This window comes from Sitodiplosis mosellana, unplaced genomic scaffold (assembly GCF_009176505.1).
Source record: "Sitodiplosis mosellana isolate CC-2019 unplaced genomic scaffold, AAFC_SMos_1.0 Smas_scaffold_2, whole genome shotgun sequence".
NCBI classification, from domain to species: Eukaryota; Metazoa; Arthropoda; class Insecta; order Diptera; family Cecidomyiidae; genus Sitodiplosis; species Sitodiplosis mosellana.
The window spans coordinates 7,489,344-7,504,105 of record NW_022595245.1 but is presented as its reverse complement, the minus strand read 5'-3'; the positions used below and the strand labels follow the sequence as shown (position 1 = coordinate 7,504,105).

Below are 14,762 nucleotides of genomic sequence, written 5' to 3'. Positions count from 1 at the left end.
GTCGTAGTCTTGATGAATTTCTCAACATTTTAAACTCCCCCGCTCTCAATTCCTCCCTCTTCATCTTTATCTCATCGATGTGCGCGCTCCAATTTTTCCTCATAGAAAAGAAGGGGGAATGAACAAAAATATATCCGAATACAAAGAAATAAATCATTCGTGAGATGATCCCGAAATTGTGTGTACATGTTACGATTTTTCGACCTCTGAGATGGTTCTATCTTGGGCTTATGTAATACGATGCTCAGCACGCAGCTGTACGCCGTAAATGCGTGCGGCTCTCATTTGATCAAAAGCAGCAGCGAAACACACACACACACACACACACAACATACGCATCTATAATAATTGTCTTACTGTGTACGAAAATGCTATTCAAATCTGATTTTCGCCGTAAATAAGATATCAATGAAAAATTGGCTTTCGATTTTGCTCGCACTCAAACGCAGTGCGGACGAATGGGGTGTAAAATTGGGAGAATATTTCAGCTATAATATTTCGTAGTCAAATTTCATTCGATTCGTTCATTTATTGCGAGCTTTTACACGAGTGAGGAAACAGCACGGAAAAAATCACACAAAATCCAAATAATGTTTTAACTAAAATGATTGCTATAACGAACTTTTCTCGTTTGTCGCATCGAAAACGTGAAAAAACGCGATAATTTGCAAGTCTCTAAAGAGTTTTCAAGTGTTCTCTTACTAATAAATGTAATGAACAACTCAAATATATATAGAGGGATTTTTTTATTAGCTTGTGAAACTTACCGTTTTACTTGAATATCCAAAAGAGCGGCACTTGTAGTGTGCCAAGTAGTTGTCCGGACATGAATCCCAACATAAGTTTTTTATTAAGCTGATTCTCGTAGAATTTGCTAGTTATTTTATTTTGTTTCTGTCTTTTTTCTGCTTTGTTTTTACTGTACGTTGATGGTGATTGTGATGCTGACGCAAGTGATTTTTTGCTTTGTCTATTTTCACGTTTGAAACGGCGGAGTTGAAGTATGTTGGCTGCGTTGTTCTTTTTTTTCTACTTCATTTGCGATATAAAAAAAAACAACAACAGTAATTCTGAATTTTTGTTCTTTTTCTTTTTATGTTGGTGTTTAACGCGCTTGTGCTGTCTCAAAGTCTTTTGCCGCCGAACCGTATTTGGTGTCCTTTGGATAAATTTACGCGTTTCAACTTATTTTTGTTTGTGTCTGAAGTGCTACTTCGTATAATTTTATCGCTTCGCATAAACTCTGAAAAAAAAACAATAATCACTAATAATAAATAAGCGATGCTTCATTGCATTGGTGTGTTGGTGTTTTCTTTTTCGTTCTAAATGCGTGTGCGCGTTCGGGCGGTTGTTTATATGTTGTTGAGATTGTTGTTTTTTTTTGTGTTGGTTACTGGTGGTGGAGGGTATATTCTCGCCTGATTTATGTTATAAAGAGCATTTCTACACAGAAAATTTCATCAATATAACATTGCGGAAAGAGGAAGCGCGGGCGACCGAGCGAAAAATAAAGCACAACTTTCAAATGTACACGTAACACGTATCCATTCGACTCGATCCCTTTTCCACGTTTATGTTACTTAACTTTTTATTAAGTGCATTTCGGCTTGATCTATGGTTTAACGAAACTCATCGCATCCAATGACTTAGGCTTTGGTCTGCGTGTTGTTGGGCGCTTTTAGTCGACACTTCCTCTCTTCCTGTCTCTGTCTTCCTTCTTGAAATAAATTGTTAATTTAATTTTATCGAAATTTTATCTCAATAATTCGCCTCGTGCACACACATACGGCTTGCACACACTTCAGTGAAGTTCCATTTACGATGTGTTGAGAGCATGTGAACCAAAAGCTAAAGCTAGAACCACGCAGCCACAACCCGCCTTTATTCCATCGAATCACGCAGCAATGAACATTGAGAGAACATAAAAGGCTGCTGTTGCGGGGCACAAGTACAATAGTTAGAGATAAAGAAGATGTTGTTGTCATTGGAGCAAACAATCTCTTGTGGCATAAATGTACAGCCGAATGGGGTTCGGTGCGTTTAAATTAATGCATCGTTTTGAATTTGGTTCGGAACGGGGGGCTTATATTAAATATATCTCCCCTGTAGTGCATGCCGAGACATTCTTTCGATATGCTTCTTCTCTCTGTCTCTCTCTCTCTCTGGCTTGCTCTGCCTCTCTCATTTGTTTCCATCCCAATACATCGTCGCCTGACACAATCGACACTCTAATGATAATCGTTTTTCATGTTTATCGATGAACGAGTGCAGCTGCCGCACATATGCCGTCGATGATTTTATTTTGCGTGCACGTACTTTGTGCTCTCAGTTCTCGCTTCATCCATAAGTGTTCAAGTGAGTGTTTGGGTATGTGTGTGTGTTCGTTAGTGTTTGCGTAGTATATATTCCCTCTCTGCAGCATGTTGCTACAGATAATTTGATTTTATCGAAGTTTGGTTTGTATTTAAAACTTTGACAGAATGAATTTGTTTGTTAGCTCGTGCCATTTGCGTTCACACATACAGCATAATCACTTGTTCGATTATTTGTACAAAAGCTCTTAGTGATTAATGCTGACACACAAACACCAGCCATAAGGCATACGAATCGGCGTATGGAAGCATAAAATGCCATTCAGTTGCCAATCTCTCAAATGCATAGTTTTCCAATATCGACTTTGGTCGATTGGGGAAGAGGCAGAGGCAAAGACAGAGACGGAGATTGAGCGAGTGAATATGCGTCTGGGCGAATGGATGGCAAAAGCATGAAAATCAGATAATTGGCTTTCTTACAAACATTCTGTTGTAAATTGAAAATTTTAATCAGATTTGAACTTTCAACAAGATTCACATTCTCCACAGTACATATTACATACTTTTCGGTCTCAAAGATTTTTCCTCTCAATTTCTCTGTTATTCTTTCTCCCTCTCTCCCTTTCTTTCTCGTACTGCTCGCAACGCGCACCACTTCAGTCGATGCGCTTCTCAATGTTTCCATTTGAGATCGCATTAAGTAAACTTTGACGTAAAAGGTCTTTCAAATTAGACTAAGTTTTTACATCACATAATCAGATTCAACAACTAAACGAATCGAAAAGTTTGCGGAAAATGTAACATGACATTGCTGCATGATTAAGTAATTTTAATGATTCGTTGGGTTTCGGAGAATAATTCACTTTTTTCACTCTTTCTTGCCCTAACAACTGAGAGCGCATTAGTTGGTATCATACAAAATATAGAGCCACATCAAATGTTAACAGTAAAACTTACAATACGGAATTTATATGATTCGAATCAGCTTATGTCATTGTGATGGAACGAATGTGTTTACTTGTTTCACCGTGTAACAAATTCCAACTTTTTCTTCTGCACATGAGAAATTCTGATTGCTCGTTTTAGAGGACCAAAAACCAAGCACTTTTGTATCATTAGTTTGTTCGAAACCACGTCTAAATTTTTTTTTATCGACACATATAAGACAAATTTCAGGTCAAAATGAGCAAATCACAAACATGAGCTTCGATTTGACAAGTAAAAGCAAATAATTTCTACCTTTTCTGCCTTTCAACATCTAGTATGATCCTTTACGAATATTTTGGGTACTTACATGACCAAATCGAGTGATGTTTTCACATATTTCTGGCCGCATATTTGGTTGGTTCGATTTCAACTCTAAAAGAATCGACTTTTGGCCAAAAATCCTTAAATATAGGCTTTTCAGGGATGGTATCTTGGCGCAAAGTTATTTTTTCTCAAATATATGGGGAGTCTACCCAGACAAAAACTCTCAAAATTGACTTTTCGAGGTACCTCCCGAACAAAAGTTACGTTTTTCATGCATTTTGCTATGAAAATATTATTTTACCACCTTAAAAATACACTATTTAGATAAGTTTCTTAGTAAAAAATTAATTTTTTCGAGAAATATTGGGAATCTTCTCACACAGAATCTCTTATAAACGATTTTTGGGGTACCTCCCGAACAAAAAATGATATTTTCATAGCAAAATGCATGAAAAACGTAACTTTTGTTCGGAAGGTACCTCGAAAAGTCAATTTTGAGAGTTTTTGTCTGGGTAGACTCCTCATATTTTCGAGAAAAAATAACATTGCACTAAGACAGCATCCCTGAAAAGTCTATACTTAAGGATTTTTTGGTCAAAAGTCGATTCTTTTAGAGTTGAAATCGAACCAACCAAATATGCGGCCAGAAATATGTGAAAACATCACTCGATTTGGTCATGTAAGTACCCAAAATGTTTGTAAAGGATCATACTAGATTTTCAAAGGCAGAAAAGGTAGAAATCATTTGCCTTTACCTGTCAAATCGAAGCTCATGTTTGTGATTTGCTCATTTTGACCTGAAATTTGGGTTATATGTGTCGATAAAAAAAATCTAGACGTGGTTTCGAACAAACTAATGATGCAAAAGTGCTTGATTTTTGGTCCTCTAAAACAAACAATCGGAATTTCTCATGTGCAGAAACATGTGTTGCACGGTGTTTCCAGTTACATCGGCGGCTAATAAGCCAAACGTCAATATCCACCTTGAAGCTATTAGTGAGTGGCATTTAAAATGCATTAACATGACTATGTATGCGATCTATTATGACAGATGTGCGCGCGAGAAACGGTTCCAATGAAAAATGAATGGAACGACGCCCGTTACATAATGCAATAATCGAACGGTTCGTGAAAATGCATTCAATGGTGTGTGAACATTGCAAGACGAGTTAAAATGTCGAAACTCGAAAAGTCTAGTGCAATCAAACTAGCCTTCAAAAGCACAGGCTTTGCAACAATGCACTTCAATACATATGTATCTCTCACATCGGTAGTGCAGCACTGTAATGCCACACATATATCCACCTGATGTTGCGGTGAGTATCCATTACAAATTGCAACATTTTCGATTGACTTCGGGAGTGTATTCGATTTAGTTTTGCCGATAGTGCATTTCCATTTTGGACCAATGTTTTTTGGTTTTTGGTTCAGAAATGATGGAAATCCCAGCGCGCAAGTTAAGCAAACAAATTGGCGAATTTTCAACGATCATCGAAATTACAATCTTTCACATACATTGATGCGGAAAATTAACACCGAGAACAAGCGAAAGAGAGATGGACGGCGAAGCCGAATGCAAATAATGCTAAAAAATGGGCCAACATTTGAACCGAATCGCAACTCAGATGCAAAATTATGCGGTCCGATGAGAATTTCACCACTTCACTTAATTTAGACAAGTTTCTAAACCCACACATACATGTCCAACAACAGCACCAGCTCCGACGATAGTAATTGTTGTTTATTAATTTAAAGTTGTCATGTGCAGTTGGCAAATTGGACACGCATTCCATTGTTTCGTTGTGAATTACAATTAGTTCGGAGCTATAACATATCAACGGCAGCCACATGATATTTTCCATCAACTAACATGTTATTATGTGCAAAATATCAATAATTTTCCCATGTTTTATTTCTTCGACGAACCCGATCCTAGCGCACGAATATAATATCGTGATAGATACATTGGCTTGTTGCCCAACGAGCGAATTACCAATTCGAGAGAGCTTTTGCAATTTGAACGAATTCGATTAAGTTTCACATGCGCACATGAAATGCACATCGAAGACCACCCCCCCACCTCTCCAATTTTATGGCCAATTGTTTGGATTGAATTTCAGTACACAAAATTGCTTGTAACATTAACCGAAAGGAAGTAATTTTGTAACAAAGACTTTCAAGATGCTATGTTCATACTATGTTGTGAGTGCTTGTGCCACACATACACACACATACCCAGTGTCTTCTGCCACTTGATGCCTTTTAAATTTCAACAATGTTGTGGGGTGCTTTCGGCAAAAATTCGTTACATTGTACATAAGACGACGACGACGATGACGACGGAAACTCGAATCTGATGAGATTTTAAGGATAAGATTAGAGCAGACAGAAGTTGTCAACAAAACGGTACAAAATGTTATAGTTTGTTGCCGCCGTTCTCAAGCTAGAGTGATATGGAGTCTGAACAATGAAATTCGAAATGTTGCTACCACAAAAAATAAATCACGATAGAGCGATGAAGTATATTCAAACGCCATTATAAATAGCGCAGTGCATGAACAATGGCAAACATGAGAAAACAACATAATCGGCTTAAATACATATTCAATAGAAAACAAACACTTTTTTTTCCATCATGCACTTCAAAGTCAGTCAAATATTGTCTGTTCGCTATCATCCATATAACAATGGAACTGTCTCGTAGCATACTGGTAAAAGCTGCAATGTTAGCGGCAGCGACGACAGATTGCGAAATTCCCGCATGGGGATTCACACACACACACACACACACACACACACACACACTTGCTTATCTAATCAGGAACTTTATTTTGAGAGTAGTCATTTTCGCTTGTTCAACGAATTTATCTTCACACTTCACCCAGAACCAGTCTATATTATCGCAAACTATACTTAGATGGCAATGAAAAGCAAAGAACGAGAACGAGAGGAAGAGAGAAAGATACTTGACATAATAAAATGCAGCTCTACAAAACTAGCTTGTCGAAAATTGCACGGAAAAGAGAAGAAAAAAAAACGAAATGAAACCCCGAAATGGAAGAGAAGACGAACGAACAATAGTCGTCGAGATTGAAACGCAGCTGCAAAGCGTAAGTATTTGACCGTGTGTTTTAACGAATTGATGCGCGTATACTTAGCGGGCCTAACGTATACGATTTTTGCCAGCTGAAATGTTTCTATTTCTTTGAAGTTGTGTGTGTATGGGTTCAAATTCTAGCTAGTAGTAAAATTATTATGCTGATTAAAGCGCTCTATTTGATGCTATCGACATACAGCCGCCCATTTTCATCTAGTGTTGTGTATTTCGCATAATTAATGGAATAAAATATCAGCAAAATAACACAGCGTGGCGTATATATATATATATATATGCATGTGTACATCCACGGCCAAGACATATTCCGAGGAGGCAACCCAGGGTTGAAGTGGTTGTGGCTCAGGTTTTGCATTAGGAAAATGAGTTTACGGACACTTCCATGAAAATTAATAGGTGTGCAGCAGAGCTTTGATGACAGCAATTGCGAATGGTGCTGCTGGTAGTGGTGTTGGTGTGTTTTGTGCCCGGCAATGTTTTCATCATTTATACATTTCTTCCCCATGGCAAATAAATTCAACAAAGAGCACGTATTTTTACATCAACCGGGCAATTTCGCAAAGGCAAACAGGTTCCTTTTTGGCCGCCGCCTCTCCTCCGCCTTCGAGAGGAAAAAAAACCGATTTCAAGCCACAACTGCGATAAAAAGTTCGGGGAAAAAACGTGTATAACCGTTTGGAAAAGAGACCGTGCGCTTTAAAGCGTTTCCATGGGTTTTTGTGTATGTGTGAGAAGACCAATCTGGTGTGTGGTGGACGGTTGACGTTGCTATTGCTATTGCCGGTGCCGAATCATAATATTATATGGAGAATTCATTTGCATTTATTTCTCGAGCGTCGTTTGCTGGATCATATCGTACCAAAATAGCGTCGATTCAACCATCATTCAACTTTTTTTTTCTTCAGTCATCACGCTCTCTCGCTCTTGCTCCCTTTTTTCATAGAAAAGAAAACACACAGCTCTCCCCGTGCTCCTCTCAAAACAACCGCACAAACGGCACGACTGTTTATTCGCTTGTTGTATCAGCATAAATGGTTGTTTTTCAACGACTTTTGTTTGTTCGTGTGGTGTGCACGCATATTGGACAGCAAAAATATCTCGTATATATTCAGAAAATCTTTATTTTTTGCCTTTCATATTCACAGAGGAAGAAACAAATCGAATGGAATTGAATCCATTAGAGTGAATCGTCTGTGATCTCATATTCTGACAAAAACAGTCGTAAACCACGGTCGCTCTGTCTCTCTTTCTTGATGCCATTCGATTTTCGTGTGTGCCTTGACGTGTGTTAGTGTGTGCGTGCCTGCGCGTATGTGTGCTAGTGAAGGAGTGTGTGTGTGTGTGTGTTTTATGCACAGTAAAAATGCGTAAAAAAATCGATGCGGAAACAAAGCAGTTCTTATTTACACGTCAATGATTATTGTAATCGAAAATAAATGCGATGTGCGATATGTTTGGAAATATATGTATCGTTCGCCTCGTATAGTGTGTATATAGTTTTTGGTTTGGTGTGATTTCTCGTGATACAGAATTCTAGAATTTCTTTTAGCACGTTATAACACCCTCTTGTTGGCCTGGCACGAAAAACAAAATAAAGGCCATCATGCGATTTTCAAGTCACGAGGCCAAGGCATGCATCATATTTGTCTATTATCAGCGCTGAACGTATATACATCCAATCGTGTTACAAAGCTTCATCAATTTTAATTCCATTCCGCCAAAAATGGCCCTTTTTTCTCCTTATTTCGGTGTGTGGTGACCGATAAATCAGTAAATATATGTTGACGTCATCTGGCCATTCGTTAACAGAAAAACCATTCAATTCGGAACTGGAGAGATGTAGAGAGAGTGAGAGAGATCGACTTAAGACAGTAGACAGAAGATACAATCTTGTTAGAGTCGAAATTTGATTTCCCGTTTTCGTTTTATCAACCGTTCGCGTGGGCTGGTTGGTTAGTTGGTTGGAGTTGGTGTTTGTGTGTGCTTATGCTTGAATGATTATGGCAATGTGCTGAAATGTATTTTTGGTAATTAATTGTTTTGCTAATGTTGTTTGTGAATGCAAACTGGAAGGAAAAACATACCTATTTGATATCATTGGAGTGCATGAAAAGTGTACGAGAGAAATGGGCATTGTTTGTGTGTGTGTGTGTGTGTGCATGTATGTTGTATTCACAAATTCACCGATTTGATGAATAGCATTGGCATTCTCATTCTCATTCACATAGCCAAGCATTAAGGCCTTCCATTATTATTTTCTTCTGTTTTTTACTTTTTTTTCATCAGAAATTCGTCCTTCATTTTATGTTTGTTTTTCATTTCACGGGATCTATCCGAAATGACGGACAAGTAAAAATAAGGGGGCCATAAAATAAAGGAAATTCAAGAGAAAAACAAAAAACGAAATGAAAAAACAATGGCCAAAAATGACAATGAATATCCAGCGAGAGGAGAGAGAGAGAGAGGAAGACAGAAAAAGTGGAATCCCTCCCGAAAGGTGCAAACAAAAACAAACAAATAAAATAATTTACGCATGATGAATTCGGGGAAATCTCGAAATTCGATTGGTATTTGTTTTTACATTTCTTTGCCCAGACTTGTTTGCTAACACACACACACACACAGTATCCATAGTACAACAAAGAAAGCGAGAAATAAAGCAGAAAACGAAAACGTCGACACCGACATCGACACATTGAACTGTACGCAGACACGTTCACATATCGAATTTCCGCCAAACCAAAGAAGACAATTGCCTAAAATTCCCGAAAGCAAAAGTCATAAAAAAAGAACAGCGAAGCGTCTCCTCGTCGTTTTTATTTGTGTAATCGAATTGTTCCGAAGAAGTAAAAAAACTGATTCCGCGACAGTTAAATTCGATAAATTGGTCGCATGAAATTTGGTGAGTATTTACGACGCAAAATAGGCCGCTTAGAAAAGAGAGAATGGAGAGAGAGAGAGAGAAAAATTGCTCAGCCAATCGAATTTTTTTTTTGCCCTAAGAAATCCGATTTCCAACGAAGAACATTAACTTTTTCCGTACATACAAGTATTTTTGACACGCGTACAACAACAACAACAATAATACCAATATCAACTAAATTCTAGCAAAATGTTTCCACTGTACTTATTCGCACTCACAATTCAACTTCGAAACAAAATGTAACTTCACTTTCTACGATGATGATTTGATTTTTCAGACCAACATGAGAACAACAACAACAAAAAAACAACCAATTTCTTCTTCCTTACTTGGATAACCTGCACTCGGCGTTGCGTTCGCCGGGAACTTCAAATCTCAACTGAAGAGGCGAGATGAATGGGAACATTTCATTGTTCACTCGTTCTCGTTGCCGTCGTCGTCGTCGTCTTCGTCGTCGTTGTCGATACACACAGTGATTGAGAGCACAATTCGCAGCGTTCCACGATTAACACACAGTTGGCAAATGTGCGGCGTATGCGTGCATAGGCGAAGCGTTCTTCTATGTTGTTTTTTTCCCTTCATTTCCTCGACTGGATGGGAGAGAAAGAGCGAACTTCGTACGTATGGCAAATGTGGAGAGAGCCTTTGTGCAAATTTCCAATGGCGTTGGAAGCGGGAAAGCACAGGCGCTCTCTTTTGGAAAATGAACAAGGAGCTTGGAGAATATTTTCATTCCAGCATGTGTCTGCTAGTAGTTGAAGCACTGTGCGCTCGACACAGTGGTGTAGTCCAAATTTAACGGCAATTTGTTTGCATCGCCTGCGAAAATCAGTTTGTAGTCGACACATGATACAAGTCACAAACTTTTATTAACAGCTATTTTTCATTTTTCATTGAAAAACGAACACGCTGCCAGGCACTATTGCACGGCATTACGTACTTGTATTGTACTACCATGTTTCGATATCACATTGTTTGTCTATGAAGTGATTGGAACAATTTTTAAGTCTTCTGATTGCGCATATTTTAACAAATGTTACGTACAACGGCTCGTGTCTATGGTACTTCGGCTTTAGTCTATCGTGCGAGAATGCATTCTCTCGCTCTCGTTTCATTCTTTGCGTTTTTTTTGTTCTTCTTCTTTTATTTGCTCCGTTTCCTTGTAAACGGAGATTCGTAGCTGTGATTTTTCGTCTGTGTTATTTTCATTAACTCCAGTCAACGTCTGTGCAATATAGCAACCGGGCGCGACACCAACAACTTGAGCTATTAAATATGGAATTTTGCTGTAGAAAGTCAATATGTTGGCAATTATATGGAAAAGCAGCTCAGACTCATTTTGCAACATCATCCATTTATGTGGTTAGGCAATGGGGCACACATTTCAATGTTGCCGTCGCCGCCGTCGCATTATCATATTTCGGAGGGAGGGATGGATAGTTTAGTGGATGCGTCGCTTTTTCAAAACATTTAAACGTTGTTCCATTTGAATAATTACATCATTGTATTGTCATTCCATATCATTCATATTCTCAACTACATACAGATTGCAATTATCATTTCTCATGGTGGGCGCGTGTCATTCCATACCATATATTAATATTTTGCAATTCGCTTTTGATTGCCATACACAACCCACGCGCATATTAATAATTGTTGGCTGTTTTCTTCGGAGTTTTTTCTTCTTCTTCTTTTGATTGCATGTTGTTATATTTGTGTGACGCAGTCGACCGAAAATCTATTGTGAGCGTTGCAAAAACAACATCGTAAAATGAAGAAAAAAAAACCGTTGAACGATCCTTCACAGCAATAGCAGCAAAAACCATGTAATATATAATTTAGAAATGTCAATCGAATTGCCGCCTTCGCACACACACACACACACATACAAAAATCCATCGAAAAATGGTGGCCAACTTGTAATCGGCTCATGAAGGATAAGCGCGCCTTAAGAATATCCAAAATGTTACTTCAGCTCGTCTCTGCATGTTTCGTTGTCCGATGTCGAAGCCGCCTCATATTCTTTGCTTTTCTTCTTCTTTTTCATCTTTTTATCGGTTTTTTATTCGTGTCGCGTCTCGTTTTGTGTGTGTGCTGCCGCTTCTGCTGCTGCTTAGGCCATTTTCCTTAGCTTTTTTTTCGCTTTCTCTCTTCATTCGTGAACTGAATTAAATTGTGGACTATCTATCAACGTGTATTTTGGTGGGCGAATGAGAAGTGATATAACCTCGGTTATCCATAGATAAAGTACGTGAAATGACTGTTAGTATCTACGACGATGTATGGTGAGCTTCTTGTACAAACGTCATAAAGAAATGCCTAAACACGGCCTATATCGAAGCGATATTAATGTATGGTCCGTTAACATTTTGGGCTTCATTGCCACGACCATACACACAGACAGAGAGACATGCACGAGCAAAGCGGCCACTTTACATGCTGTTAGAAAATAAAATACAAAACCTCCGCAACACTTGTTTTCGCAAATTAATTGCAAGGGTTATACACTACAAATCGTCTCATGCTGTTTTAGGCTCTTAGTTGAATCAATTCGTCTTTTCATCTATGAGATAACAGTAAATCGTGAACACTTATTTCGACTATATCTGTGGTAATTTAATATTGCGGCTGGATATGAGCCGACAGGCATTTTCATTTAATTTTATGGATTATCGAGAGAGATGAAGTCGCCGAAAAATGGAAAGCAGCCAGCAAAATTGAAACAGCCCGACGATCGATGTGGAACAGACTCCACATATGGAAGAAATCATTAGTTTTTTGTTAGTTTGAGTTGGGCAGAGTCGGGAATTCGTTGAATCGCTGTAGCATACCATTGGACATATATATTTATGTATGTTTGGTCGATGCTGCAAACACATTTCGTCGGTACATGATAAATGATTCGAAACCGCATATTTCCACAGAAACAAAAACGTCGCGCATAAATTTCAGCTCGGCTTAGTTTCGAAAATATGGCGTTCCATTTCAATGACAACAGCAGTATCACACCAGCAGCATCAACTATGACAACGCAACGAAATAGATTGCGTCATCAATTTCCAATGCAAATTTTCGTATCGTGCCAATATATTGTCGCCGCTTCGAATTAATTTCAAAACATTAGATTGTCGTTACAATCATTCTCGTTGCCGAAAAACCATCCACCAGGCGTTCGGTAGTCCTTTTCGTTGTTTCACAGCATCATGAAAACCGGATGGATGTAATTATACGGTAATGTTTGTGCATAAAATGCAAAGTTATGAGTTTTACTTAATCCTTGGCATGTTTAATTCAAAAAAAAACCCAGAGGGACTTCTCCACTCTATTGTTAATACACAACAGAGATCATTATGTACACACTCACACACATACAGCTCCCTAAATCAAGTAAAAAATTCATGAAAATGATGGAAATGAATTCAAACTTGTTTTATTCAACGTATAATTTTATTACGCCCGTTTTAACTAGCCTTAAATGTATAATTCAAAAGTAAGAGGAAACAAGAATTACAGGTGAACACGTACAAAAGTTTATCAAACAAACCATTGTAGGAATAATTATAATTTTGTTGAAACACTCGAATGAAATTAAATCAAACCCTGTCTTCGTCGCTGTGTGATGGTTGACGACTGATCCATCGTACTTTGTCACCAAGTTGTTAGATAAGAAACTACATCGTATATCATGTGTCAGCCGTTGTCGAAGCCAAGCCGAAATCCGGTAAAAAGTTTACCATCTCCGGATGACCGGTGGCTTTTTATTTATTACACTTCAGTGAAGCACACAACCGGAAAAAGAATTTTTGAGCGAAATAAACAAAAAAAAGTCGAACAGAGGAAAAACCAACTATTTCCTAGTTCAAACTATAAACGAATGAGTTGAAATGTTGTCAGCTTTTATGCGCATCAAAGCGATGGAAACGAGAACATGTTTCACTTGCATTTTGTGTGGCTGTTTCAAGTTTTGTGTACGAGAACTTTTTGCTCGCTGAAAAATGTTATCTGCTTGAAACAGCTGTCCAACGCGCTCGACAGAGACAGAGACACACACATGACGTAATCCACATACATTTATTATTTATGGGTATTGCTTGATTTGTTGCCGCTTCTTACAATAGATAATTCAAGCGGTAAATCGCACAGTCTTCAGACACCCCAACAAATTGAACAAATACACTGCTGCTACCAGCATCTTCATACATTTTTCTCAGACTGGAACAGTGGCTGCTGTTTAATAAGTAAGTTTTGCGGTTCGTAAGTGAACATCCAGTGCATACATAAATCATTTATGTGGAAAAATGTGATGGAACGCTTCCTTGGCCACTCACTTCAACTGTAGCAGTGAATGTTTGCCTGTAAGTTATCGAACAGTAAGAAGACGAGTGAAAAGTTTTCAAAACCGCCACCATTCCGATGCGATACTTGCATCAGATGTATTATAAAAGCAAGGCACAGTATCTCAGATACCACGGCAAAGCTTTGGTCGAAGAGTGAATGAAGTCATATCAGTCGGTGGTATTTTTAATTTCGCGTTTTTTTTTACACCGATAGAGGAGAAGCTTTGCGAAAAATCAACCGTAACTGCTCTCAGTTTGGAGATGTACTGTTGTCATTTCCCCTCTTTTAAGCCGACGTTCCAAAGGTCGTCTCAGCGTTGTCAATGCGGCCAAACGGAGAAATTGCGTTCCACTTTCAAGAGACTGCGCGTGACAATGTTTGAAATTTATTTTCATTTGCAACCCAAAATGGGAACTGATGAACGGACGAAAATAGAAGATGATGACAAAAGTTATGTTTACTGAACGTGTTTTTATCACATAAATGAATGTCGAATAATAACCAAACTTTGAAACGAATCATGTTGGTTTTTCGCTTCTATAGGGCGAAGAATTTTCTGAAAGTATGTGTGAGGAAAGGTTTTAAACTGGTAAATCTAATGGATCGAGAAAATGAAAAATACAGTCCATGTGAATTTTCGAACCAGTTCTAGGAAATAAAAGCATCATTTTTTCACATTTAATCGAAATATAGCGATATAAATAAAAGAAAACAAACAGAAACAAGCATTTATTCGAATTGAAACGCTTTCTCTTGATGCCAATAAGATTTGATTTTTTCACTCTTCTTTGACAGAGATTCAAATGCAAAGATGATACTTCTT

General features: G+C 38.1%; 1 protein-coding gene across 2 annotated transcripts in view; it reads right to left on the bottom strand.

Moving 5' to 3' along the window:
* Nucleotides 1-10,038, bottom strand: part of LOC129565238 (probable G-protein coupled receptor 158) — a 56,632-nt gene extending 46,594 nt beyond the window's left edge. Inside the window, exons 1-2 of one of the 2 annotated variants that reach the window (XM_055439891.1) lie at nucleotides 9,931-10,038; nucleotides 768-1,243 (exon numbers count right to left, since the gene is read on the bottom strand). The gene's annotated coding sequence lies outside the window, so the exon portion shown is untranslated. Of the gene's footprint in view, nucleotides 1-767; nucleotides 1,244-9,819 lie in introns of both variants that reach the window. The other variant, XM_055439890.1, reaches the window with a different exon arrangement.
* Between the last annotated feature and the right edge of the window lie 4,724 nt (nucleotides 10,039-14,762).